The sequence below is a fragment of the Euprymna scolopes genome, chromosome 6, assembly GCF_053919585.1.
Source record: "Euprymna scolopes isolate OS-2025 chromosome 6, ASM5391958v1, whole genome shotgun sequence".
Classification (NCBI taxonomy): Eukaryota; Metazoa; Mollusca; class Cephalopoda; order Sepiida; family Sepiolidae; genus Euprymna; species Euprymna scolopes.
The window spans coordinates 88,466,407-88,494,288 of record NC_136487.1 but is presented as its reverse complement, the minus strand read 5'-3'; positions in this window follow the sequence as shown (position 1 = coordinate 88,494,288).

Here is a 27,882-nt window from a genome sequence, read left to right as displayed (position 1 = left end):
CATGCTAACACAAGAGGACTTCCATAGGGCCTTACAGAATTTGTAGGAAGAGTACATTAAGTACATAAAGTGCATTGCAACAAGAGAAGATTACTTCGAATGAGACTAGAGTTTGTGTGTTATATGAATAAAAGTTCCCATACGAAAAAAGCCTGGACACTTATTTAAGGCGTGTCGTATATAAAGTTGGAACATTTCTACCAAGCAAAACTGCGCAATATCTTACGCATAAAGTGGAAGATCATCACGAGCACCAAGGTTTCCTCCGTTCAGTGATGGAAAGCATAGAAACCGCAATAATAAGACACTATCACTGCGTGGCCGGCCACTTTGTCTGATTGCATGACAACCGCCATTACTCTGAATTGGTTATTGGAACCACATCCCGCGACGCACCAAAATGTCGCTTTAAAGATCAACTGAAATCCATCCTTATGGCGATCAAAATTGGCACAAGCAACTGAGATGCCAATGCAACCAACAAAGAGAGCCGGAGAAGAACAATATATGAAAACACAACCATCTTCGAAAACAACAAAAGACAAAAAAAAAAGTCCAAATAAAAGCTGGGACACAATAATCTGTGAACCCTCCTACTATCCTCTGTGGCGGCTGCGGTCGCCTCTTCCGTGCGCAGATAGGGGCTGCTTCGCATTATAGGAAGTGTCATTGAGCAAAACATATACTTGTATCCGAGTTTCGCCAACGACGATATATATATATATATATATATATATATATATATATATATATATATAAATTTACTTGAATTTACTTGAATTTACTTAATTCCTCCAGCCTTGACAGACGTGTTTTAAATATTCTCTCTAGTGCTTTTTCTTTTAATGATTTGGAATTCATTCCATTTGCGATTTTTCCAAGGAACTCTGCCTTTTGGATCATTTTGGACCATTTGGAATTTACCCATTGGATTGGAAATTTTTAATTCGACCGTTTTGGATTTTACCATTCTTGGATTTTTTACCCTTCACCGGACTATCCATTCATGTGAAATCTTTTTATCATTTTTCTTTTACTTCCTATTCCCCTTACCTCACCCTTTTTTTTTAACCAAGTAAGATCTGTGACTTACTTGTAGTTTCATTAAATACTTTTATATGCAAAATCCGATCCCGCATTTTGCTAATTCCTGCCCTCTGATGAGAAGGAGAGTATTTCTTCGAAACTCCGCGGATTAAGGACTATCCACTTATCTTGTGCTTCCTTTTTTAAAATTAAATATGTTTTTAACTCTTTTTCAAGATGTCTTTTAACATGTTTTATTAATCATTTGTTCATATATATATATATATATATATATATATATATATATATATATATATATATATATATACGCAAAAGGAATGAGAGAGAGAGATTAGACAAAATACGGGCGTGAAAGTTAACATGACATGGTGTAGTGTGTATCGTGTGCGTGAAAGAGATATGTACATGTAGATAATATGATATCTTAGCAGTATACGACGGTAATCTTTCTTATAGTGTACCAAAGAGCAGTGATATCTAAGGTGTAATGCCCCCCACCAAAGAAGTAACATCTTAAAATTCCCAAATTATAAACCGCACCACTAGATACACTTTAAGGGCACATCCACGACCTAATCCGTCGTCGATGAATACAACAGCTAGTAATTTATATTAACAAATTCACACACAGACACAGACACACAGACACACACAGACACACACAGACACACACACACACACACACACACAGAAATATGTGTTTCTTTTTCCAACAATCAAGCTGTAAGCTATTGTTTGCTAATATTTTATAATGGCAAGAGCAAGTTCTTCCCTATATGTCAGGAGTGCGGCATGGTACATTTGTTGGCATAGCACAAGGAGGAAAACAATTTTTGGCACGAATGTTATAACCACCGGAGTTAATAACTTTCCCTCCGTCGTAAACGCTTCTATCGCCGTCATTGCAGTGCCAACAGCCCACCTGTCGACGTCGCCAACGTTATTCTGATTACAACAACAAAGCTGTTGAAGACGATGATGAAAGCGAGAAACAATTTGGAATGCGTCCTACGATTCAAGGTATTGAATACAGAGGCAAAATGAAGCTGGCCTTGTTCTGATGCAAGAGAAATGAGCCTCATTCCCGATTGCAAGTATTGCTCAGTTTCCCGCCTACTTGATTGTTTCGTTCTTTTACTTATTTGCATCAGTTTATAAAATTTACTTGAAATTTGTAAAATAGATATAAGCAAATTGTTGCCAAATAGAGAAAATATTTATCCGTATGAATTTTACTTTATAGCCGAAGAACATGCAACAGTTATATAAACGAAAATTAAGTGTGAGCAATGTTTTAATTAATTTTCAATAAACTAGTATTTTCTTGCTTCTATAACTGAGTAAAAAGAAGGCATTATGTAAAGATTTAAAAACAGAAACATTGATACGTATATATATATATATATATATATATATATATATATATATATATATATATATATATATATGGGTAAGTGTGTGTGTGCCCGCTATTATAGAAAAGGAACTTTGTGTGTGTCTGTGTGTGAGTTTGTTCCCTTTAGACTCCAAAACGATTGGGCCGATTTTTATAAAATTTCATACAAAGTCCTTCATATACCTAGCAATGTTCTTAGATATGTTTTGTATCGGAATGTCTTCGATAAGTATCGATATTCAATAATTGAAAAAAATCCAATGAAAGAAGGAACAGGCGATTTTAACCAAAGTAAACACGTTGCACAGCCTTACATCACATTCATTCTAAAATCTGATTTGAATGCGATCTATGAAATATATACATTACTAAGCTCTGTTTACTATATGTTAAATATTGAGCTTATACACGGACAGTGTGAATTGATCCATATAGTTGGTTGCAAGCAATTTCTTCTTGTATGAATGTAACTAATTGTATAACATTCATTTTATATTCTTATTATTACTATTATTATTAATAATATTGTTGTTGTTGGTGATGGTGGTGCTGTTGTTTATATCATCATCATCATCATCATCATCATCATCATCATCATCATCATCATCATCATCATCTGTGCCGTAATCTTAATCAAGAAATGATTTGAAACTTGCATCAATAGGTCAAACGATAATCCAGGTTGTTAAACCCAGAGTTCTCCTTTCATCTTTGCAGTTTGGTTTAGCAATGGAAGTGCAAGACTAATTTGTATCGAGGTTTTGAATAAGCATGGCTCCTCTTCATCTTATTCGGAAGTCCAGAAATTCGAAAGAAGTACTGCTCTTGTTCATGGCGCTGAAACTCTCTTCCCTGTTGAAACTAAATTTGTGCAGTTCGTAGCTGATAATGTGGTCGATAATGTAAGGCGTATTGATGGGTTCAACAGAATCCACGGTATAGGCATCATAGCATCTTTTGCGCCCGAGAACGTTAAAGCAAAACTAGTTCCAAGGATTCAGGTCCTTTTAGAAGATATAATAAGGGAAGGAAGGATTAATATCAAGTGCCTAAATTCATAGCACACCAACAAACCACCAGTGACATTTAAAGAGCTCCAAACCAAGAAAGTTGTCGATTCCATTGCTAATGTGGACATAGGAGGTTTCACTTATTTTACATCCATCCAAACTCGCACAAACACATGCTAAGTGGCAAAGCAATTGCAAGAGACATTCGTGCTCACTTCTTGATGCTGCTCTGAATGCTAAGCCTATAATTTGCCAGTTTCACATGTCACTGAGGATGATCAACCCAACACTGATGCAGAAGAGTCATTTCCTCAGGATAGAGACCTGAAAGAAGCTCATGGGCTATTGAAAGGTCTCATTGATGATGGATAATGTTCTCTAATCAGAGTCTGTGATCAGGATTGTCCAGAGAATCAACCATGTGAAGGATGCGATGGTTGACCTGCGAACAGCAAAATTGTAGATTCAGTACCTTGATATGGTGAAGATCATGCAATTGTTTATCAACGCAGAACGCACCGGGAGCTGGGAATTACACTTTGACGCTGTGATGAAAATGCTACTACTTGTAATTGCTACAAGTGGAGGGGTTGCTGAAAAGCCACCCTGTAGTGTACTACATATTTTCTGAAGGATTCCATGTGATTAGACGGACTGATCGGTATTGGGCTGGCTTGTCGACAGTCTGGTTATTGAGCAGGTGCTAATGAGAAGCATGAAGACGTCTAGAGGTCTTACTCATGGCAGATGAATGAACGAAATTCAACGATTGGTTTGGACGCTATCACTGCCAGTGTGTGCTGAAATCAAGTTTACAATGCATGAGCAAGCAGGCATTCATTATAGCACTAGTGACGAGCACCAGGAGGCTACTTCAGCAAGAAAAGAGCGAGCTGTTAGAGATACATGAAAACTCCTTGCGTTTCTCTAGACATATGACATTTTCACGGAAAATTTGTCCATTCACAGCATTTCAAGTGCAGTAACTGGAGATGAATGTGGACAGAGCAAACTCCATAGGAGAGGCAATCCTAGCTTCAATGATTGGAGAAAATTCCATAAGTACACTTTAAAAATAGGATCAAGTAATTACACTTGGCTCAAAAGTTTCGTTGAGCAAAGATGAAGTAGTTGAGGCTAATCCACAACTCCTACTCCAGAAATTGTGTGTGCTATCTACCAATGAACACTCACCTAAGCAGCAAGATCATTTCTAGTATGAGCTTTGTGATTGCCCACTTGCAGTTTTTGATTATTTCGAACTGCCGCGAGAGGCAAAAAAATAAAAAAACAACAAAAAAAAAACGGCTTTGGCAGAAGCAATATTGGAACTGACTTCCTCTGTACAATCAGGTCCACAGTATCCCTTAGATAGTGGAGCACTATTTCAACACCTTTCATGATTAAAAGGTTACACATTTTATGAGATATGTGTCCAATACCGCAGATATGTCAGAACTAAATATGGAAAAGCATGTATTGTCTTTGATAGGTATGAAAGTCGTCCATTCATTAAAGACGCGACTCACCGCCGTCGAGCAGAGGACTCTGTTAGTGTTAATGTATCTCTAACCTCTTTAATGGTGTTCAAATAATAAAAAAGGATGTTTCCTTGCTAATAAACAAAGCAAACAATTGTTCATCAATCCGCTGGGAAATAGTTTGGAGGAAGAAGGTTAAGTAGTCTATAAATCTGGAGACGCTGGTTGATTGTGAAGACTGCTCTAGAATTGGCACAGACACACGATAGCAAATGATGCTGACCTATTAATGCTTTTATGTTATCATGCCAATAAAGATGATGGTTACATCTTCTTCATGCAACAACCAAAGGCTAGTGCAAAAAGTGTGAAAGTCTGAAACATCAAAGAGATGAGGAAATCTTTGGGAGATGTGGTCTGTTCCAACATTCTTATAATCCATGCACTACTGGGTTGTGATTCTACAGGCATTATGTTCATGGAATTGGAAAGGTGGCATCCCTTCGAAAAATTGATGAACAATAGAAACTTCCTCAAACTGGCATAAGTGTTTGACAAGAATAGCAGTGCAGAAGAGATTATTGAAGCTGGGGAGAAAGCTCTAATGTACCTGTACAATGGTAATGATGTGGAAAACATCAATCATCGACTGAGGCGCTTCACGGAAAAAGTTGCAAAAAGTATGTTGAGGCCAAACCATTGCCATCAACAAGAGTTGCTATGAAATTCAATAGCCTTCGAGTTTACTTCCAAATTCAGGTAGAATCCAGCTAAAACCTAAAGAGTGAGGATGGACACTTTGAAATGATAAATTACAATTAATCAAGACTGACTTGTCACCTAGTCCTGTAAATTTATTGGTTATAATTAAGTGTAACTGTACTTCAGGGTGTACTACAGTTGCAGAAAAAGTGCAATTCATTGTTAAAACTTGTGTGGTAATTGCAAAAGCCTCCACTGCACCAACTCACCACAGCCAGATCTTGATTATGATGAAGTTACATTTGATAAGTTCTTGACAAGAAATGTTCTTTGGTTACTGAACTTGTTCTGTGGTGGTTATGCAAGAGCTTTGTCCAAGCATTCGACCAACTAACCAATTCTTTTATTGTAAATTGCATTTATTCTGTACCTATTTTTTTTTTAAATGTCAGGAATTAATGTGAAAATTGTTACCTCGAAAAGGCTACTTAATCTGTTTTTGTACCTTTTATATTCATATTTGTATATGAAAAAATCATGAAAACAATGACAGGGGCTAGTCATTTTCTGGTGTTAATTTATTATTAAGCACATAGTTGCTTATCATTACAATTTAAAACACCAAGAAAATGTCAAGCTTGCTTGGGGTGGGCTTTCATGCAAAAAATATTTATTTTTCTAATTTAATAAAGTTTTTTTTTTGTCAGGAAAAACATTTATTGTACCTATTTACTATGCCTCCCCACGTGACAGAGTTAGACACCAGGGTCGTTTTTTAACGTGGAGAAAAGGTACAAAAATAAAAACCGAAAGAGAACAAGAAATAGAAGTGCAGCATCTGAAGAACAGATGGTATTTATTTGCTCCCCCACTGAGCAAATTAGGCACAAGGCCGTTTTTAATGTGAGGTAAAAACCAGCTCCCCTAAAAGTAGGCAAAAAGGGGGCACTCTGGTTACCAAAAATAATAATTGTCCCAGTATAGAGGGTTTCCCCTCCATTGACTGGTACAAATTATCTTAAGTGCAGTATCTGCCGGAACAGATGGTGTTTATTTGCTCCCCCACTGAGCAAATTAGGCACAAGGCCGTTTTTAATGTGAGGTAAAAACCAGCTCCCCTAAAAGTAGGCAAAAAGGGGGCACTCTGGTTACCAAAAATAATAATTGTCCCAGTATAGAGGGTTTCCCCTCCATTGACTGGTACAAATTATCTTAAGTGCAGTATCTGCCGGAACAGATACTACACTTTGATCTTGTCCCGAAGGCCAAGAAACATTTATTGTAATTGTCAGGAATAATGAACATACTTGTAAAGAAATGTCAGGGATTTTATTTCTCAAAATTTTAGTTAAGTTAGATTTTAAAGATGGCGGCCGTTGAGTCCTTTCGGCAAAAATAATTGTGGTAAACTTTTTTTATCTGAAAAATAGATTATTCTTGCCCAATATGCAAGTTAAAAACCTTTGTTAGCAATTGGTTTGAAGTTCAGCCACATTTTAACTGGACTAAAAGGTCAATTAGAGGTTGAATCGCGTTGATATTTTGAACATAGAGTGTAAAGTAGAGATTAGGGAGCACTTCTATTATCTTCCCCGGAGAATTTCATACATATGTTATGAATTTCATCAAAATGGATTTAAAGTTTTAAAGAAGGGTTGGCCGTCATAACTCTGTTAGGTTAGTAAAGAACTTCATCAGAATATAATATATTTGTATGTTTAAGAAGGATATATCTTTACAAACCTCCTTGGAATGCACTTCCATTGTCTTCCACGCTAAATTTTACATATGAATAGACTTTTAGATTTTATGTATATTCTTTAACCGTTTCTTCTATAGGGAAAAAGCCAGCATCATACAACACCTACACACATTGATATTGAATTATACATTTATATATATATATATATATATATATATATATATATATATATATATATATATATGTGTGTGTGTGTGTGTGTGTGTGAGTGATTAGTGTATTTTAGGCTTATTACCAGGTAATGTCAATAACTGCTCTTTCTAAAAGTGCTCGATACAAAGCTAGTCGTTAATAGAGTTAGTATGTGGATATAGATTATGGAAACCTCGATCTTTAAATCTATATATCTATAAAAGTGAAAGTATCTGTCTCTCTATGTGTGTGTCTGTGTGTCTGTCTGTGTACATTTCCCTACGCAATAACTCTGTCAATTTTCAGTCTACAGACTCGAAATTTGATATACAGCGTACTGAGATTTGGAAAAATCTTTGTAATCCGTTTTCGGCCAAAAGGGGTCAAAGTTCAACGATTTGACCCTTGAGAACTCTACCGAACTCCTCCGACAATTTTGGGTATAAACAATTGAAATTTTAGATATAGATTCCTTGGACATGGATCTAACTTAATAATTTGATTTGAGCCTAAAGCAATAAATGTTAAGGGGTCATAATAGGAGTCTAAGTTTTAAAAAAATTACCTCTGCGGTCTCTACCAAATTACTCAAACAATTTCTGGTCTAAACATTTGAAATTTTACGTAAAGGGTATTCAGAGATAGGGAAAGCTTTGTAATTGGTTTGGGTCGAAAATTTAAGCTTCCAAGAGGTCAAAGTATAAAAGATTTTACCTTACAGAATTTTGGGTCTAATCATTTAAAATGTACACATAACGGGTATTCAGACAGGTAGCAAGCATTTTAATCGGTTTGGGGGCGAAAATTTTGCTGCCAAAATGTCAAAGTTGAAAGAGTTGACCTTTACCGATTCTACGAAATTTCTCCGCCAATTTTGGGTCTAAAGACTTGAAATTTTAGATATAGGTAACTTTGACATGGTTAAACTTTATATTTTGATTTGAGAACAAAAATAATTAATGTTAAGGGGTCAAAATTGGTGTCCAATTTATTAAAAAATTGCCTACGCGGTCTCTACGAAAGGCAATTTTGGGTCTAAATAGTTGAAATCTTACATAAAGTGTATTCTCTTTATCTGTGCCTAAATCAAAACGTGGATTCCATGAACAAAGCTTCTTTTTTAGAACTGCACGTCTGTGGAACTCTGTTCCGTCTGCCTGCTTCCCACCTGACTACAACTTGGATGTGTTCAAGTCCAACGTTAACAAATTCCTAATGAACCGCTCCCTTAAGTAAACACTTCATCAAATCTCCACACTAACGTACTGTACTTGCAATAACCCTTATCCCTGAGTGGCTTCCGGGCCTTGATAAGTGGTGACTACCGTGTAAAAAAAAAATCATACGTGGGGCAATTTATGAACATTTGATATGACGAAAGGAGATGAAACTATATAGTTATACATTCATACAAAAAGAAAAAGTTCTTTTAACAACAATCGAGTTTCTATGACATTAGTCTCTCGTACACTGATATCTTCTAGTGAACGCACAAGCGTTTCCCTATATGTCAGGAGCAATCCAATGTGGCATGATACATTTTTTGGCATAGCTCAAGAATATAAATGTTTTGGCACCGATTTTATAACCACTGGAACTGGTATGTCCGCCCTCCACCACACGTACGCACGCACGCACGCACACACACACACACACACACACACACACACACACACACACACACACACACACACACACACACACACACACACACATACACACACGCACACTGATACCGTCATAAACGCTTCTACCACCGTCTTTGCAGATTCAGCAACCCACCTGTCGACGTTAGTGACGTCACTTACGTTATTCCTGTTAAAAAATAGGTGAAGAAGAAAAAGAAGAAAAGATGATGATGATGATGATGATGATGATGATGATGATGAGTGAAACAATCTGGAATACGTCCGGCAATGTACGATATTAGTATACATAGTAATGAAGACGGTCTTGTTTTTTTTTTTTGTTTTTTTTTTTTTGATGTGGTGTCGGTAAGGAGGGAAAACGATTAAAACGAGCCTCATTCTCGATTACAGGTATTGCACAAGCGTCCTGTCTGTTCGATTGTTTTTCTCGTTTCTCTCTCTCTCTCTCTCTCTCTCTCTCTCTCTCTCTCTCTCTCTCTCTTTCTTTGGTAGAAATTTTATTACCAGTTATTTTTCCTTTCGTACCTGTTTGTCGGCTGCTTAATTTTGTAATGTTACAAAAGTATTCAAACAACCAACTTCAAATTAATATTATTCTAGGTACACTCGCTTACACCTACCTTAATTTTATATATATATATATATATATATATATATATATATATATATATATACTACTCGCATAGTAGCAGCCTAACAGCGTAACGGTTAGAAGCACCGACTATCGTTTGGATCCTGGCTTGAGGTAGTTGCTTATCTGGCCGCACTGATGAGCTGTGATACAGCGAAACAGTACTATATACGGATGTCTATAATGCTCCCTATCTTGAGCATATTGGGAAGTGATATACAAACTGCCATTAGCGTAATATATATATATACTCATCTACACACACACACACGCGCGCGCACATACACACACACACATATATATATGCATGTATATAGTTTTAGTATATTTATTTATGCAAAAATTATTATCTACATATTTGCGCACATGCAACTCCTTTAGAGCATCAACGTCTTCAAGTTAAATCTTTTCTGAAACCAAATTTTAAATAGATCTACCTGTAATATTAGTCAACACATTGTAGTTTAGTAGGCAAAGAATAGGAAAGAACTTCAACTCCTTTTTTTTCCGTTGTAACATTCTCATTCTTCCACCACGTCACTAACGTGCTCTCTCTCCTTTTTATAGTCTTTTTCTTACAGTGACGTCATTTCGCATTTCGTATGCATTTGCATACGCGCATCCGCTTTCTGTTGATAGAAAGTCTTTCAGTTGAACAAATCATAATGAAGAAAAAAATGACATTTCTGAATTTTTGAGATGAGGATTGATATTATTTGGATTCATCGGACTGCTGTTCTCATTTTGAGTGTGATTTTCACAACACTTCGGTCGACGTAACCTCCAACCTTTTTCAGATGTATCTTGTCGAACTTGGGAATTTCGACGGAATTTAGAGCGGAACACTTTATTTAATTCACGGGAATAGTGTGCTCTTGTTCCGTCAGCCATGACTGAATGGAGGTCCTAAGTAATTCGTAATTGTATTTTTCGTCCGCCCACACTAAAGCGTGAACCTTTAACCTTCAGAAAAATATCGGAGAGAGAGAGAGAGAGAGAAAGAAAGAGAAAGAAAGAGAGAGAGAAAGAGAGGGAGAAATGATAAACAGATAGATAGATAGATATGTATATACAGTATTAAATTATGAAAATGGATATACATTAAATAATTGCACGCACACATATGAAATAATAAAGAAGATAAAGATTAAAGTTACAAAAGAATTTATTATATCATCAGATCAATAAATATTATATGAAAAAGGAAACAGGAAAAAAAAACTCTTTGGAGCGTGGCATTTCGAAGCCAAATGCTTTTTATCAGAAGAGAGACAGCCGGCATTATACAAATGAGAGTAAAAGACAATACCGACTTTAAAAACATTTCGATTAAAATCATGGGGGAATGATACAAAGGAGAAAAACATGAAAAGAGAATTTAAAATATATAAGAATTAGTAAGGAAATGATCAGGAAGAAAAAATGAGGAACTACGAAAAGTTATCTATACTTCTTTAAAATTTGACATTCATATTAAAACCTTTTTTCTGTTTATTTTAAAAGAAAATACAACTTTATTATATATGGATCGTGGAATTGCATTCATCTGCAAAAGATCTAGCTAATTTGCATATTTTTGAAACATTCATTTTAATTAATTCCCTATTAGTTTTTCCGGCTTTCTTATGGGGTGATCATCTTTAGTTAACTATTACGTGTATTTATATTCATGCAGATATTCTATACTTGCGTAATATCTGCGTAAAAAGGTTATAGTAAATACAAACCACTTATATATATATATATATATATATATATATATATGTTAAAAACGTTTGCATACCAAACTCCTCTGTCAGTTTTTTGTCTATAAACATGAAACTTCATATATAGGGTATTCGAACCCATGCAAAACTTTATATTTGGATTTTAACCGGGGAAAATCGGTGCAAAAGTGTGAAAAAAAATGGAATTTGCTAGGTGACGGTCGAACGACGGCATTATGAATATGCATGCGTAACGTAATAGGTATTGGTTCATGCTTTAATTTATAACCTTGCAGCAAACATTTATAGCTCAGGCATTAACGTCAAAGGGAAAAGTACATCGTAAGCTGAACGTTTTGGTTTTGATTCTCGATGGTTGCGTACAAGTAATTTTTTTTTAACTTTTTAAATCGTTAGTATATATTGGATCCAATATAATATGATGATAAATACGAAATCTGCATTGACCAAAATATCATATTTAAACGTATTTTACAACCGGGCAATGCCGGATGGCATGCTAGTATATAATAGATAAAAGATAAACAAACATATATAAGGAAGCAAAAAAAAATAAAAATAAATAAATGAATAAGAAGGAAAAGAAAGTTAGAAAAATAAAATATAAAATACAAGGTGTTTTAAAAGTTTTGGGCATTATGTTCAATGTGAGCACCATTGGTCACACGACACACATATCAAGCCCAATACTTGTCAAACGCTTGTCATTGCGTTGTCGATGGTTGCATTAGCTTCCGTTATTCGGACCTTCAGCTCATCCACGTCTCTTAAAATAGGAGGCGCATAGACCAGTCCTTTCACAAATCCCCACAAAATAATCGCAGAGTGTGAGATCTGGTAATCTAGAAAATCAGGGCATGATATCGTGATCATTTTACCCAGATCGTCCAATCCATCTGTCTGGCAGTGTTGTGTTCAGAAACTGTACAACCCCGAGGCTCCATTGTGGTGGCGACCCATCCTGTTGGAAAATGAAGATATCAGACTCTTTCCCACTCAAGCAGATATGAGGGCTTGAAATGTGTGCAAGACTTTTGGAACACCCTGCAGGGAAAAATAATAAAAAAATAAATTTAAAAAATAAAAAACTTAATAAATAAAGAACTGGTTTACTCAAGAACTTTCTATTATTTATATATTTATTTATCATTTATTTTTAATTTTTCATGTTTCATGTTTTATTTGTTTATTTTATTTTATTTTTTTTGCCCTTGCTTATATATTTTATTTGCTTATGACATTAACACGTTTTAGTGTAACATGAAGTAAATATAGTATAATACCGTAAAACGTTTTAGTCATCTGATGAATCATTCACAGTGTGAAACCTAAGGCTATAGCATTCGCATTCACGCTCTAATATCTTTTAACCCGCGTCTCTGTATGAATGACAAAAGGTAACTACACTGCTACAGAATGACACAGAGAAAGGAACCGTCTCCAGCAATTATAGGCCAATCACGTGCCAACCCACCATGTGGAAGATACTGACAGCACAACTGAGGGAACAAATCTACCACTCACTGAATAACCGTGGACTCATCCCCGAGGAACAGAAAGGATGCCAAAAACATGCAAGAGATTTACATTTTTTGAGTTAATATTATTTACATTTTTTGAGTTAATATTATTGTGATGCATTCGCATGTTAACCCGACGTTGTCCAGAAATGAATGAAGACCTGAAATGAATGAAGACCACGTGCTTCCTGACTTGAGATAAATGAGGACCACGTGTGCCTTATTCTGAAAATAACGAGGACAACATGTTGCTGCCATGAAATAAATGAGGATCACCTGCTCTCTATTCTGAAATGAAAGAGAACCACGTGATCTCGGCCCTGAACTGGATGAGCATCACATGATATCTGTCCTGAAATAAAAGAGTAACACGTACTCTCTGTCCTGAAATGATTGAAAACCGTGAAAATTTAGTCCTAAAATGAATGCGTGCCACATGCTTCCTGTTCTGAAATGAATGCGGATCACGTGCTCCTTAAAAATATAGGATACAAGTTAGAAAAGCATTTCATCCAAGGCATGAAAATTGTTAAACAAAATGTTTTTACTATAGGCTTTAAAAATAAAGGTACAAATTCAATTTGAAATTTATTTATCTTCAAAATGCACTTTTATACATTTTACAAAGTAAGGTATTAAATTTGCATACCTAACTTTGTAAAATTTATAAAAGTATACTTTGAAGATAAATAAATTGCAAATTGAATCTTGTACCTTTATTTTTAAAGCCTATAGTAAAAACATTTTGTTTAACAATTTTCATGCCTTGGATGAAATGCTTTTCTAACTTGTATATATATATATATATATATATATATATATATATATATATATATATATATATATATATATATATAATTATTATTATTATTGGCTCACGTGGAGCTTTCACAAGTCAGCAAACAATCTGATTGGAGACCTGTGGTGTTCTCTGGAAGCAAAACAAATATATAACATTAACACGTTTTAGTGTGTGTGTGTGTGTGTGTCTCTCTCTCTCTCTCTCTCTCTCTCTCTCTCTCTCTTTTATTTGGTATAAAAATAGCGTCATTATTTGGTATAAAAATGACGTTACAAACTGATGGTGTAATCAGTTTGTAACGTCATTCACTGTGACCGATTATCCATCATCTCGGTTTAAATAGATGACCTTATCATTTACGTAAGCTATTCTACAAGATCATTGCGCCTCTCTACTTTATTGGATGACGTCATACTTTGGTAACGTTATAATCTTATGATGTTATCTACTGTACACGGTGACAAACAGGCAAGATTTATGACGTCAAATAGTATATAGATAGAATTTCTCCTGTTTCAGCTAGTACAACTATTTTGTTTCTGTTTTTCTTGCTCTGTTTGTTAAAGTTAGATTGTCTCTTGCATCGAAGTAAACGATTACACCGCAACAGATCGAGTAAGTAGTTCCTCTGCATAACCCACTGATGAAATACGCCTAACAAGAGACAAGAGTGGCGAGCGATGGGGATCAACGTTTGCTAAATACGGCGAGGTACGATAAAGCAAGAATGAGGAAAGTGAATTAAGTTCTGTTTTTGTACAGAGCATTGATATGTTTTTCCTGCACCCATTCCGTTACCTGTTATTTCTAGCAACTAGCGCTCAACCATCCCCTTTCTCTCGTCATCTGACTTCCTCAAAATGTCGCTTAACTTTTAGATCCGTCCATTACGATATGTTGCCCCCCTCCACATTATTCGATGTTTGCCATTCCTTACTTCTCGTACAAAATTGTTTCTAATTATTTTGTCTCCCCAACGAAGCAAGTCAGACTTAGCGTCTATTTTTATTGTGGAGAAACACCACAGTTTTGGGGTTTATTTATTTCTCTAGTTCGTCTTTCGTTTCTATCGAATACCTTCCAAGAGTAGAGAAAGACTAGCGATGTGTTTTCTGTAAGAAAATGGCCATGCCCCACTAGATTTCTAAGTCTATTTTGTGCTTTGTCAAGGTAAGAAAATGTGCTTTTTACAGCTTTTGTACGGGACGCGTATTGTGTCAGAAGTGAGCAGGAAAATAGTCCAACCATTTTTCCAGCGACCTTAAAAAAATGGTTGAATCATTCAACGGCTCCAAACAGTACGTGCATACTTGTTGGTTTGATAAGTGTTGATTCAGTTAGTAAAATAAAAAAATTGAATTCATTATCGTGTGTTTTGAATATAGGGTTGTGTCGACGCCACCGAAAGATAAGACCTGTCAACTGAAAAATGTAGTAGGCAAAGCAAGCAAGATCTATCGAGCAGTCAGATTGTCGATAATGAACGGGAGCTTTTTGAAAGGAAATATGAAAAGACTCATTGAAATATATTGATAAAGAGAAAAATAACGAACAAGATTTATACATGAATTTAACTTTATGCAGTATTAATTTAAAAAAAAAGCAAAACAAGAATTAATTTAAAAAAAAAAACGGTTGTACGTTGTCGCTGCATTAAAAGATGAACATCGCGATTTATCATGAATTTCAAAGACTAAAATTTGTTTATTATATTTTTATCTCTACATATAATAAAATATAAACAATTATTCTCCTTTCGAAAAAAAATAAACAAAAGCAGGCGCCATATAAAATTCATTATGATAAGACTAATAGCCACTATCTTACGTAAGTTTTGCGCATATTTGTAGTCGCATCATCCGTTATAATAAAATCTTATATTAATTCATAGGAGCATCATAATCCAAACTACGTCTTAGTTACCAATGTTAGCACAATTTTTCTCCCTAATTATTTTCTCCTCACACTCTTCCATTAATAACCGGAAAGTTCTCTACGTTATTTGCAAGTTTTAATTTTTCGCTGTCTGTATTTGCGTCTTCGATGCATTAACTTCTTCGTTTTGAATTCGTAAAATAACGAACGTTTCTTCAGCAAAATCCGTCCAATCCGATTGGCTGTCCGCTTGTGTTTCTCGGAATATGGGGATAGCGGTTGAACACAAAACAAGATGGTGTCAATCAAATGGCCATGCGATACCGATTATCCGAAAATTTACCTCGAACAATGTGTTTTTCGTCTTTTACAACTATTCAGATTCCATCATTCTCCATCGCTCGTACGTAAATGTAATGACCGGCAAACATTTTTTTCTGGCATTTCTTTCTGTCTCCTTTTCTTGTTTTTCTACTTCTTCTTTTACGTAAAACTTATAAGCAGTTTCTTACGGTATATTTAAGGGATACGCTATTGAATCGTCTTCGACTTTCTTCTTCTTCTTCTTCTTCTTCTTCTTTTCGTCTTTTGCGCCGTCTCTTTGGTCTTCGACGTTTTATTCTTCCACTAGCCAGATTCAGTCAACCTTCATCGCTCGTGCATAAACAAAAATGCTAGTCTTTTAATAACCTGAAGACCTGTGCCTTTCTGTTCTTTCTTTCTTCCTTTCTTTTTTTATCGCTTTCTTCTTCTTCTTCTTCTTCTTCTTCTTTTTCTACGTAAAACTTATAAGCAATTTTAAGAGATACGATATCGATTGAATAAAGGGTTTTCGCAATTATAACTTTCAATTCGAGAGGTTTAAAGCTTCAATATTCATTTCGATTTTTTAAAAAAATTACATGGATAACGTACGATGCGCAAGGTTTTCTGATTGCCGCCATAGTTTGCACAGATTTTTACCTTTATCAACGGAACGTATTTAGGTGTATTAAAATTACAAAAAAAAAGCAAATATAAATAATAGTTTTTTGAAACCATATACTTTTACAAATTGTGCATAAATAAACATGCCAGATCGCCTTCAGGCTCTTACCATTTGACACATGGGTACTTATGCAGAATACAAACATTATTTATTGAGCAAGTCTTAGCATGGGAGAAATCTATCAATTAATTAAACAATACCTACCGAATACAGTATAATTTTATTTGAATATAGTATGGAAAATACGACACGCTCCGCATATTTACAAAACTTTGCGATATAACATCACATATTGCAATATAACATGAATGGCGGCCAAGACCGATGTAGTGTTCGCTGCGTTGGTGTAGATGTTGCGAAATAACATCTACACCAACGCAGCGAACACTACATAGGTCATGGCCGCCATTCATCAACACTTGAGAACTGTGACAAAGAGTTATTAAGGTGGCCAGTGCCCACAAGTAACCGCCTAAATACATTATAGTTATAACCGCCACTGGATAACAGTGATCGATACTGAACACCATGAACCAACAGTTGTAAAGACAAGTAAAACACCAGCGCCAATAATTCTATGTCAGTGGATTTCGCGAGCTGCCACTGCCAGACAATTCAAGACAGTGAAAACCACATGCTTTGATTTTAGCCACTGTCACCTATGCGCGTAATTTTCTTGAGCCGAGAATGGCTACTGCTACCATCAATCTGTTTTGAGGGTGAATATTTTTAGCTATTTATCCATAGTCAGTAATTTCCGTGACTCACATACAATAATACACTAGATAATCAAAGCTTATTTCATTTTTCACATGGTAACGCCAGTACACGGGTCCTGCGAGTTGTGAAGAATTTGAAAACAATTTTTATATATTTATTCAGATAAAAAGATCAAGCAATGGCAATTATATACATATGTATTAGTATATGTACATATGTATATAATATTAATATGCATATATAAGTATATAATATTAGTATATACATATGTATTAATATATGTACATATGTATATAATATTAATATGTATATATAAGTATACAATATTAATATGTATATATAAGTATATAATATTAGTATGCATATATAAGTATATAATATTGATATGTATATATAAGTACATAATATTAGTATGTATATATGTATGTTTATGATATCAGTATGTATATATTAGGTACGTGCAAAAATGGACGAATAAAGATAGTTTTGAAAGCCGATTTATCATAATATTTTGTCGGTTTCCGACTACTTTTTGATTGCATTTGAAAGATTAAAGACTAAACTTAATTTCCAAAATGAAAAAAACATATTTGTACACGTGAAAAAAAAAATATTTGTACACGTGAAAAAAAAAAGTTATGAAAAATGTTTTCACGGCGAACTAACCAATTCGGCTAAATTTTGAAGTTAAATAAATTCATTGTAAATATTCTTTAAAAGATAAATATTAGTTTTATGAGTCTATTTCAAAGATAATTAGAAATGCAAAGTCCTTAGATATTTAATTAAATTAAAAAAGAAAAAACCTTGTTTGTACAAAAAAAAAAAATAGCCTAATTAGCTAAAAAAAACAAAAAAAAACAGGGATTCTACCTTTCGCAAAATCGTAACAAACGGGAGTTTTGTAAACACGGATATACGGAAGCCCAAAATTGCAGCAAGTCGAAAGGCTCTGAAAATTACGTCATGTAATTCAAAGGAGGGAGGAAGTGCTAGTTTTCTTTTTTTCTTTTTTTTTTAGACATGCATCCGTACATTCCTATCCTAAACGTATGTATTATTTTTTACCATTTTTTAATTTAATTATTTTTCTATATTCTTGTTTTAAATTAAATTTTTGTTATTATTGTTCAAGATTATATAAAAATGATGTTACGCCGAAAGTTTCACATTGATGCAAGCAAGGAAAATATCAAAATTCTTGCACATAAAAATTATGCGAAACCTGTAATTAAAAACAAGTAGAAATATTATTTGCAGTTATAATTTTTTGTGTAAAAATATTAAATAAACAATGCTTAATTCAATGATAATTTCGGTAGTTCGAGAAATTAATTTTTCTTCGAGTTATATTGAATTCATTAATACGGAATTTAGGGTTTTTTTTCATAATGTTCCTGTAAAAATTAAACAATTTTTTATTGTTATAATTTACAATGATTTATTTTCATAAAAAAGCAAAAATAAATTTATTGTTTTTTTCTACTGAAAACCATAACTTTAGTAAATGTATTTTTTGTTTAAACAAAATAATACATTTCCACTAAGATCTAAATAAAATAATGGATTCATTATATTTAATGATCATTATTTGATAAATACTGGAAATTTCATTAAAATTGGTTAATTTCCTGATTTTTGGTGAATTTTTAAGTAAAGGGAGGGATCAAGATGTTTATACATTTTGAGAATCGGCATTCATTTTGCACGTACCTAATATATATATATATATATATATATATATATATATATATATATATATATATATATAAATATATATATATATGTTTATAATTTTAGTATGCACGTATATGTATGCATATAATATGAGTATGTATACATATGCATGAATATATTAATATGTACATATATAATTGTATATATATATATATACATATATATATATATATATATATATATATATATATATATATATATATATATATACAATTGTTGTGTCGTAACAAATAGTAAAAGAAGAAAATCAAGTCGAGGTTGGTTTATAAAACGAAATGCATTAACATCACAGGTACAAAGATAGGAATACGGGTATAACTGACTAGCGCTTAGCTAGACAGTGGAGTACTGTCGCTCCTTCTCACCGGTGTAGACATTACTAGCACTATATATATATATATATACATATATATATAGTGAGAACCGGTGTGTAGTAGGAAGGCAGGTTCGAACCCGTACCGCGAAGGAGGAAAAGAACGGGGAAAAAACCTGGCGTCTATGCTGTTACGACCACCGCCAAACCGGAAGTGACATTTTTTAAAATTAAGGCTAGACAATCGAAAGGAGAGGATGGCTTTCAAAAATATCGGCGAAAAAAAGCGACTCTCCCTGTAAGAAAGTTCCCAGTTGAAGGTGAAGATATTAATGTTTTTAGCCAATTTTTCGATATTTGTCGTCTGAAGGGTCGGACTTTAAAACGATACTGATCTTGGTAAAATCCGTCGCCTCTGTCGAAAGTTTTAGGCAGACATACAAATATACATACATGCATACTTTTATATATTAGTAACCAAGAATTTTCGACCCAAACCGATTACAAAGCTTACCCTATCTCTGACTACCCTTTATGTAAAATTTCAAATGTTTAGTCCAAAAATTGTCTGAGTAATTTGGTAGAGACCGCAGAGGTCAAACTTTTTTTAAAAACTTTGACCGCTTAACATTTATTCTTTTGAGCTCAAATAAAGTTATGAAGTTCATGTCCTAGGAATCTATATCTAAAATTTCAAGTGTTTAGACCCAAAATTGTCGGAGGAATTCGGTGGAGTTCTCAAAGGTCAAATCGTTGAACTTTGACCCCTTAACAGCTAAATTTCTGGCCGAAAACCGATCACAAAGATATTCCCAAATCTCAGTACCCTGTATATCAAATTTTGAGTCTGTAGACTGAAAATTGACATAGTTATTGCGTAGGGAAATGTACACAGACAGACACACACACAGATACACAGACACGTTCACTTATATATATATATATATATATATATATATATATATATATATATATATATATATATGTATGTATGTATGTATATATACTTTTGTTTTGAATAAAAAACGTAAAATACTTAAAACACAAAAATATCTATGCTGGAAGAAGAGTAACATCTTGTCTTTGGTAACATTTATTGTATATTCAACCCCGTTTGATTTTTTGTTAGACCTTGTTAAAAAAAACACAATTTTTTATTTCTTTCTAATTTTGTTAAAGTTTAATTTACCCTTTCTTTTTAATTCATGTCGAAACTTTAATTAAAACTGATTAGTTAATGAATTTTGAAGTTAAATTACCCATTTGTGTCCGTAAAGTGTGATCTCGAAAAAGAATGGAGCATTTCTTCAACAATTAATTTCTATTTCATTCACGTAAATCATTACAGATAAAGTGTTATAACACAAACAAGAAAAAAATTTTCACGGATTTAAATATATTTCAAAGAAACAATTTAGGCTAAAATATATAATGTTTCTTTAATTTATATTAACAATGTTATCAAGTCATTAAATTGCTTGAATACAGTTTAAAATTAATACACTTATACTTAGTATAACTAACATGACGTACTTTGCTATATTTTGTTGGATTAAAATTAACACTCTTAAATGCACGTATCCATATAGAGAATTTTTTTTTCTTTAGGAGAAGAAAATACGTGCAAACAGAAACGCGATCTCCTATTACCTACATGGCACTACGAGAACGTGACGCAATTAACAGGCCTTGTTTTTCGGCAGCCTCGGTTGTGTACTGCTTACACACACAGACATGTGGGTTCGCCGTACCGGATTCGAGTTCTGTCAAAGAGAATGCAATACTTTCAAGAATGTGCCGTAAATATTATTTATGTATTATTATGTATTATAACGTTGACGCACCAGTTCCCGTTAGATCATTGAAGTTAAGCAACGAAGCAACGTTGAGCGTGGTTAGTCCCAGATAGGTGATCATTTGGGAATACCAGGCGCTGTATGTAGAAGGACGTCAACACCTTCCTGCAAGAACTGCAAAAATCTAAAAATCTAACGTTGTTACCTCCCCATTGCTATAAATAACTGAATATTACCAATCCTTCCTATTTTCTCCTTAATAGACTTTTAGTGAGAAGAGACCTTATCGTCATCCTTTCCTTTAAAAATCCAATTGAACTTATCTTAAGTAACGGAGAATAGAAAACACATTATGGATACGTTCTTGATAACCCGTATCTCTCGCTTCCTTATTTCGTCCCTCAGTTCTCATTTACAATGAGTGATGTTTCTAAAAAAAAAAAAAAAAAATTTGTATACTAGGTCTGCAGCAGTCGCTTGAGATGTCCTTATCTGTCTCTTTTTATTTCTATCCTTCTGCCCATGACACTAATAAGGGTACTAGAGGTTTTACCTGGGTTACGTTATCTGCCTGATAGTCAAGGACGCCTGTGGAACACTATTCCGCTGCCCTGCTTGAATACAACATGGTAGCCTTCAAATCCAATGTAAACAAGTTTTGTGTAGCCGTTCCCATAAATAATCAAATTCTAGCCAAGTTATACCATTAACAATTACTACACTACCACCTTACATTCATTAACCCTTATCCTCGAGTGGCCTTCGGGTCTTGATAAGTGGTGACTCCCAATTAAAACAAAATATCCATATACCAACATGAAAAACGTAAACCTTCACTACCAGGTTTCATTCTCTAACATCAGGAATCTACATTCCAACCTCACAGAGACTAAAATCCAATTGCAGGAGGCCAAACCTGACTTATTGTTCCTGTGCGAAACTAAGATTGTGCCGACTGTCTCCCTAGATAAGTTCGTGGTTAAACTTGACATCAAAATCTGACCCCCTTAGTCGCAATGTGATTACATTAGAGACAGCTTTCCATGTGATAAAGAACATCTCCAGAGAAGATCCAAATTTTCCCTATATGAGCTTCCTAGTAGCACTTGCTCGCAGCACCGCGTTCATATTGGTCCTCTCTCGTGCGCACAACAGCGGAGTTCTATAATTGAGAGTGAAAGTCTATGTTCAGTCTCGAAAGACAATGAATACCCTCTGTAAGGGTAGCTGTGCGTGTAATTATGAGGCACTGTTTGAGTTCAGTGACAATGAGAAGTGCTACACGACTGGAAACAATACCGAAATAAGCAGAGAGCACATACAGCACCTGGATTTACCAGTACTACCCGGTTCAGCGTTGCTTAATTTCGGTAATCTAACGGAAACCTGTGTGTCAACGTGATTATGCCATTGTGATAACTCTGAGAAAATTAACCATATCCTATTTGCTCATCCCTCGGCTAACATTCACATCTGTGAAAACTTCCATGTCCACAATGTATGTCTACCCCATTCAAACAAGACAGATGATGAAAGCAGGTTTTGTCATGATTTCTCAATTGCGTATGATCTAATACAGATTAGTCACGAACTCACCCGTCTACCCGGCACTAACAGACAGTATGCAAGTCTCCTATACTTTTTTTTATTACAATTAGCCCATAACTGTGCTCATTTTCCGTTCTGCACTAGGATCTTCTGATTATTCGGTTGTTTCAGTTAAAATCAAATCAAAAGGTCCTGGTGTACCTTTTCCTCGCACTGTATATCGATACTCTATGACTGTCTGGGGTAGCATCCAAACATTGATATCAGATATATCTCTACGTTCTCTGTTTAAAAAGAACGTGTCCTCTATAGTATGAAATATGGCAGACTGGTTAATTGTCGGTATAGATCGCTTCATACCCCCCCAAGAAATATCAACAAAAACCCAACAGCCAGCCATGGTTCACTCTAGGATGTGCCATTGCCATTTCGCATAAAAATTACTATTTCCCTTGCTATTAACTAAATAGATGTTCTGAAACTAAAGTCGACTTAGGACTGCCAACAACCACTGCAAAAAATTAATAAAGAACACGAGAGAGTCGCATGTTCAGTTCGTCAAGTTTAAAGTAGTTTAGTAGTGGCTTGGTTCCCACGAGTTTTGGCGAATCACAAATAGGGTCAGCAACAGAGATGTGCCCTCTATCCCAACCATCATCATTAATGGACTCAAGGTAATTTCACCGGCATCTGACAAAGCAGGACTCTTTACCAATAAATTTTCAGCAAATTCTACTCTTTTCCACCATGGCCATTTACCCACCGTATTTCCTTTTTATCTGAAAATACGCTCTGCAATATACAAAATATCTGTGCGTGATGTTACCACATTTATCAAAGATCTTGATTCCAGTAAAGCAACTGGCACTGACGGCATTCCAATCATAGTGCTCAAAAACTTCAACCGGAACTAGCTTCTATATTACAAAGCTGTTTAAATGTTGCCTTAAGGGGAATGTTTCCCAATAACTTTGAAAACGTCATCAGTCAATCCTGAATTTTAAAATTCTGGCGATAGGTCATCTGTCTCTCAGTACAAATCAATCAGTCTCTTGTGCGTCATGAGTAAGTTGTAAGAATCTGTGATAGATAGAGAAGTGGCCAACTCATTGGCATGCAATATGGTTTCTGTTCTGCAAACTGTAATATCACACACACAAGGTTACTGAATCTCTCGAACAGGGGCTTTGTTTCTACAACAATTGTTCTTGACACATCAAATGCGTTTGATAGGGTATGGCATAAGGACATACTTCACAAGATTTCCAGCTACAGAATAGCTGAAAATTTCTTCTCAATTATTAAATCTTTTCTCTTTGATAGACTTATAAGGGCAGTCATCGATGGGTAGAAATCAGAAGCTCATAGTATCAACACTGGCGTCCCTCGGGGTTCCATCCTGGGCTCAATCCTCTTCCTGATCTTCATCAATGATCTCTCAAATCACATTCTTAGGTTATTCGTAAACATTTATGCAAACGACATTACCATCTATGGCAACACTTCAAAGGGTGGCAATAAACAAGATATCCCCGATTCTCTCTCTTTTGGTCTTGATGTAATGGGACAAAGGGGCTTCTCCTTTTCCATATTAAACACTTTGACCCCCATCTGGTCCCAATTAAAATGAATATCTCTCGTCTTGTTTAGACAAGTTTCTGACCCTGACCGTCCCTCCTGATCCGAAGTGGTACGCATACATTAGATCAGTTGCCAAGGTCGCCGGGAAAATAGTTGGTCCATTCTACCCCGTCCACTAGATATCACACTGCCGATGCAATCCTCTACCTGTATAAGAGTCAAGTACGTTATCAGATGAAGAATTGTTGTCACATCTGGACAGAAGCTGCTTGGAATGTTTTATACTGCTTTGGCGGAGTTCAAAACCGGCTTCGAAACCTAGTAGATGATGCCCTTTTCTCTTCACTGAAGCCTCTTTCCCGCAAAAGAGACTTTGCTAGCCTGTGTCAGTTATTTTTATGGCAAGTGCTTGACTGCGCTCCAATCAATGGTCTGCTTGCTAAAGTTCACAAAATAACACTCGACTAGCTACAATAACTATCAACAAGTTCTCCCACTACATATCTGTGCTTAGATCTAAACGTAGATTCCATGAACAAAGCATTCCTAGAACTGCCTGACTGTGAAACTCAATTCCGCTGGCCTGCTTTCCAACTGATTCTTCAAGTCAAATTTAAAAAAGTTCTTGTTGAGTTGTCCCTTTAAATAATCAATTTATATCTAATTTTCACCACTACAAATTTCTACGCCGTTTTCCCGATGACCACCCTACATTCATAAAAACTTATCCTCCAGTGGCCTTCAGGCCTTGAAAAGTGGTTACTTCTCTGAAAAAAAAACGTTTGTATTTTATTCCATTGAAGGAATTCCTCTGTTAACCTGACGAATTCCACTGTTTGATTTAAACAAATATCGCTGCGTATTTCACTTGTTTATAGTTATACTACAACTAAGCCTTGCTTATGTGTTTAGTACTGTTGAAGTAAATCTATAATATAAATATATTTACAATATATTATTTGTCGATATAAGTGTATATATGAAACAATAAACTTCCACTCTATCATAAAGACCAATGTGTATTTATTTTCATATGTATATTGTTTTGTGTAAACACGTAAAACATATATACGTGTGCATGTGTGTGTGAGTGTGTGAGTGTGTGTATGTGTGTGTATGTGTGTGTGTGTTTACGTCTATCCCATCACGCAAAAATTAGCAAACAAAATCATTTAAAGTGGTCAGGAGTAGTTAGAAAACAAATAGCAAGTCGAACAATCAGGCCAAATGAATTCGGGATCAAATACTCTAATAACAAAATCAATAGTGAGTGTGCGTTTTTTCTTTAGGTCATCAGAAATGACAATGAAAATTTGTATGTAAATATTAAATTAAAGATTAATTCTACGTTTTCTATTTATATTTTAGTAATATATATATAGAGAGATAAAAACGCGAGTGCGAACACTAAGAATGTATACGTTTTTCGTTATATATATATATATATATATATATATATATATATATATATATATATATATATATATGTCCTGGATATGACCTTAAAGTATATCAAGTGGTGAGGCCCCAGCTTACGGGCTTTGGGGAGTGTGGAGCCATCCTTTAATTGCCATTGTTCCCAGGTCCACTCTGGCCCGGAGTAGTAGTACCTGTTAGGGTCCCAACTATGGGTTAAATAGAAACCGATTGAAAAAAAATATATATTCTATTAAAAAAAATTTTCTTCAAAATCTTTGGATTCGGCATTAAATAACCTGAAAACGGTTAATATGCCATAAAACAAAAACAACCAAACCCAACCAAACCAATCATATATATATATATATATATATATATATATATATATATATATATATATATATATATATACATATATGTGTGTGTGTGTGTGTGTGTGTGTGTGATTATAAAACTCAAATGACCTTGTGACCAGTGTTGTAACCCAACATCCGGTTTACGCCTTCCGGTCGCGCATAACATAACAGCGTAAACAAATAAACACAAATCACTAAACCGGTTTCGTTCGAACAAACGGACGTCCTTAGAAAAGCGAATATCTTAAATTTATTAAATAAAAAACTTCAAGATATGGGAAGCAAATGCAAAACATGATTACAAATAATACGTGTAATCATCGGCCTGTTTCATATATAGGATATATATTATACTAAATAATCAACGCGACAATAAAACGTATTGTTTTACTGTGTACGTTTTCAGCGTCCCAAGACTTTTTTCGTGTTTAAATTATCCAAATAAACAAATGTTAATACTTTCTGCTTTTTTTGCATCGTTCATTTCCGTATTACGTTTAAGTTATTTTAACGCAATTTTCTTTCAAATAAATCTACTTTAACCCGTTGATAACCATAAGAGCATTTTACAACGGCGATTTACCCAACGCCTTCCTCTTTTTTAAATTTATTCTCCATTTTTTAATACACCTTTCTTAAAAACATTCATGCATTTTCTTCTCCACTGGCAACATAAATAACCCCGAAAATATGTTTTTTTTTAATTGCGTTACAAATAAATAATCAATACGACAATAAAACGTATTGTTTCACTGTGTACGTTCTCAACGTCCCAATTGTTTGTTTTTCGCGTTTAAATTATAAGATATATCAAAATTTGAATTTAACTTTAAGTATTATGGTATCTGTTCGGTGCACATTTACCTATAAGTATGGCAAACCACTTATAGTTCGGTCCTGGATATGACCTTAAACTAAATCTGATGGTTAGGGCCCCAGCTTTGAGGCCTTAGGGAGTGTGGAGCCACCCTTTAATTGCCATTGCTCCCAGGTCCACTCTGACCCGGAGTGGTAGCACCTGTTAGGGTCCCAACTATGGGTTAAATAGAATACGACTTAAAAAAACAAATATACTATATTAAAAAATCGTTCTTCAAAATCACCAGATTCGGCATTAAATAACCTGAAAAGGGTTGATATGCCGTAAAACAAAACAACCAACCAACCAACTTATAGTTCAATGGCTGTAAGTTGCTTTTCTTTTCCAAAAATCAACAATTATAAACAGAACGACTCCTAGAAATCTATCTATATTCTTTTTTTTCATTTTAATATACTTTCTTTGAAATGTTTCTGTTATGTCACAAAAAACATTTTCTTTACGTCACAAGTGTCACGCTCATACATTAATTCCATAGCTAATATAACATACAGATCCAACGAGTCACGGGTAGTCTAATATATATATATATATATATATATATATATATATATATATATATATATATATATATATATATATATATATATATATATATATATATCCGTGTGTTTGTGTTCTCTCTATATATATCTATCTCTCTCTCTATCTATCTCTCTATCTCTGTGTGTGTGTGTGTGTGTGTGTGTGTGTGTGTGTGTGTGTGTGTGTGTGTGTTACTTTGGAGTGATGGATGTTTGTGAGACAACAAGAGGAGGCACGAACGGTTTTCCTGGCCTGTACCTTTATAGGCAGTAGCGATGCAGACTG